This window comes from Vidua macroura, unplaced genomic scaffold (genome assembly GCF_024509145.1).
Source record: "Vidua macroura isolate BioBank_ID:100142 unplaced genomic scaffold, ASM2450914v1 whyUn_scaffold_105, whole genome shotgun sequence".
NCBI lineage: Eukaryota > Metazoa > Chordata > Aves > Passeriformes > Viduidae > Vidua > Vidua macroura.
The window spans coordinates 128,996-132,057 of record NW_026530541.1 but is presented as its reverse complement, the minus strand read 5'-3'; the positions used below and the strand labels follow the sequence as shown (position 1 = coordinate 132,057).

The 3,062-nt window shown below is 62.8% G+C and overlaps 1 long non-coding RNA gene across 1 annotated transcript; it reads right to left on the bottom strand.

Moving 5' to 3' along the window:
- Window positions 1-624: 624 nt before the first annotated feature.
- LOC128822781 (uncharacterized) lies at window positions 625-1,316 on the bottom strand. The gene is made up of 2 exons (XR_008441594.1): window positions 1,232-1,316; window positions 625-949 (listed from the first exon to the last, which is right to left on the bottom strand). It is a non-coding gene; the product is annotated as an uncharacterized LOC128822781 (long non-coding RNA).
- Window positions 1,317-3,062: the final 1,746 nt, after the last annotated feature.

Below are 3,062 nucleotides of genomic sequence, written 5' to 3'. Positions count from 1 at the left end.
TGAAATTATCCAGACTGGCTTTTTCAAAGGCCCTTTAGAAGGAAGGGCTTGAGCACAAATGCTCTCTTTTTGCCCCATGAACATCGCGCTGAGTGGTCTGTTTGGCTCCAACCCACTTTCCTCCTTGAGCCAAGGTTACCCAGTGCCTCCCACATCCCCCCCGTGCCTTCCCACTGCCTTGTCCTGTTAGGGCTTTTGCAGCCCCTCATCCCTTGGCGGCCCCGTCCCCTCAGGGTCTCCCTCAGCCCAGCCAACCTACCCAGCAGCAGTGCCGCAGCCCCACAGGAGCTCCCGAGGAGCCCATCGAGAGGCACCTCGGAGCCCTCAGCAATCCAGCCAGCAACACACGGGCAGGAGGACACAGATGGTGGTTCCTGCCTGGGACAGGCCTTGTGGCCACCTCCAGGCACTGGTCTCACAGGGATCCCTGGAACTCCGGCCCCTGCCCACCAGCTCTGTTGGCAGCACAAAGGCTTCAGCAGAAACACCAAAGGCCAAGGGGCTTCTGGCCATTTTCCCTGCAAGCCTGCACGTGCCTGGGCAGCTTGCTGAGCCCAGGCACCCTTTGCTCCCTCTTCCCCTATGCCCTGCAGAGCCTGGGCAGCAAAAGAAAGATCCTGGGAGTCTGTCTATTACAACACATCCTATATTTATATGCTAAAGAAAAGCCAAAAGAAGGAAAGAACAACCTTGAAGAAATGAAACATTCCTGCTGGCTCAGGTGGCCCCAGCAGACAGACCCTCTGCGATCAGCACTCTGCAGAGCTCCAGCAGCGCAGCCAGCCGAGCCCCAACAGACGAGGCCGTGTCCTCCATGCCCTGCGGAGCTGATCATGCAGGCTGTCCAAGATGGAATATCAAGCTCTCTTTACTGCCTGGAGGACGTACAATGTTTGAATTGCCAGGCTTCCAATGGCGACGCTGATGTCATTTGCCATGCCTTCAAGGGCTGAAAGAGAGAGGAACAGAGCCATGGTCTGATCCCGGATCTGAGGGGACCCGAGGAGACCTCCCTGCCAGGGCCATCCCAGCCGGCTCCGGCCACGGCCAGCAGGGACCAATGGGATCAGCCCGAAGCTGCTGGCCACGAATTCCCCAGGTGGCCCTGAAATCTCTGTGTGCTCTGCCCATGCTGCCCCTCGTCCGCACATGGAGCAGAGCCCTCCGTAGCTGGGGCATGGCTTGCAGCTCCCCCGCCAGCCTCCGCTGACAGCCCACTGCCCTTACTCACCCTCACAGATGAGCTGGAGCTCTTCCTTCTTCCCCCTCAGCTGCCGCCCGGCCATCCCTGGCAACACAGAGCCTGTCATGGCCCAGCGGCACAGCTCCCTGACAGCGGCGCTGCCAGCCCTGTGGCAGGGCTCAGCCGGGCCTTTGCCGCACGCTGCCACCCAAGGCCACGGCTGCAGCAGTGCCCAGGCCAGGCGGGGCTCCACGGCGCCGGGCCCAGATGGCGCTGCCGGGGCAGCAGGCGGGGCTGGGGCCGAGCTGCGGCGGGGCGAGGAGGGAGCCCGGGCTCGCGGCTCACCCATGAACCTGACGGCCGCCTCTCGCAGGGGCTCCTGTGGGCTCTGCAGGTAGGGCATGGCCTGGCGCAGGTGCTAGGCCGCTCTGCTCCTGTCGTCTGCCAGCTGGAGAGAGCGGCAGGAGGGAAGGGTTGGCGCGGGCTCAGCCCCTGGGCCGGGCGCTCCCTGCGCCCAGCCCCGGCCTCCCCTGCCCGCACTGCCCTGAGGCGCGGCCAGCAGCCGCTGGCACCGGGCTCTGGAGGGGGCAGAGGGCCGGCTGCTGCCCGGGGAGCCGTGGGGCTGCGCCGCCCCGCAGCGCCGCTGGGCTGGGGCTCCATCGGCCCCGGCTCGGGCCCACAGGAGCCTGGAGAAGAGCCCGCGCCGCCTCTGGCTGCGGCAGCGGGCAGGGGCACAGCTGCCAGCCCTGCACACTGAGCACTGCGCTTCCAGGCCGTCCTTACCAGGCACTCGGTGAACTTCCACAGCTTCTTTTTCTTCACCACTTTTTCAAGATCCCTCCTCTTCAGCAACTGGGCCACACAAAGCAGCATTTCCTGAGAAGCCTGGAGAGCAGCAGAGACACGGAGATGGCCCCACAGCCCAGGGCGTAGGACCTGTGTCCCTGTGCCAAGGCCTGGAGGAGGCTGCAGCCCACCAGGCGCCACGGCAGGAGGCAGCTGAGCCACCTCCCAGGGGGACAGCAGCAGCCCACGTGTCCTCACCTGTGCCACACACCCATCCTCATCATGGCAGTGGAAGAAGAGTGGCAGCAGGCTCTGGCGCACGTGTGTCTTCAGGGCCTTTTTGTCCTTTTCCAGTGGAAGAGACAGCAATGCTTGGAAGAGCAGTATGGAGAGCAGCTGCACCTGGCTATTTTCCTGTATGAAAGGAAGAAAAAAAGACCTCAGCATCAGCTGCACGGGGCTCAGCTTGGCTCAGGCCTGGAAATCCACAGGGCACAAAGCGTCTGGGCAGCAGCCAGTGGTTGTGGCTGGAGGCAGCGAGCCTTATGCTGGAGCGCCTCAACCAGATGCAGTGCAATGGAGCTGGCTATCAGCATGTCCTTGTCCCGGGAGATAAAGCTGAGGAGCATGACTGTCATGCTAACTATCTCTCCATCTGCGTCCCGCAGGAGCTCCACAAGACTTTCAGTCAGGCTCCACATTTTTTCCCTCTGTGCGGAACACAAGTTTGTGAAACGCCATCCTGCTGCTGCAGGGCCTAGAGGCCAAAGGGCTGTTGCGGAGCACTTGGGCAGCTGAAGCAGGAGGCAGGAGAGCTGGGAGCAGCTGCCCCAGCGCCTAAAGCCCAGCAAAGCCCAAGCAACTGCATTCCCGAGCGCAACCTCAGCCGCTGCCCCCTTCTCAGCATCGAGGGATCGTCAATGAGCTTGAGAAGGGCCCTGAGCGCCAGGCAACGCCTATCCCTGCACTCGCTCCGCAGGTGCCTTGACAAGATTTGCAGGACTCTGTTAGCACTGCCTTCACTCAAGTTCAGGCACTCGAGGACCTGAAAGGCACAGGGCAGTGACAGGAGACCCGGCCGGCAGGAGCCCGG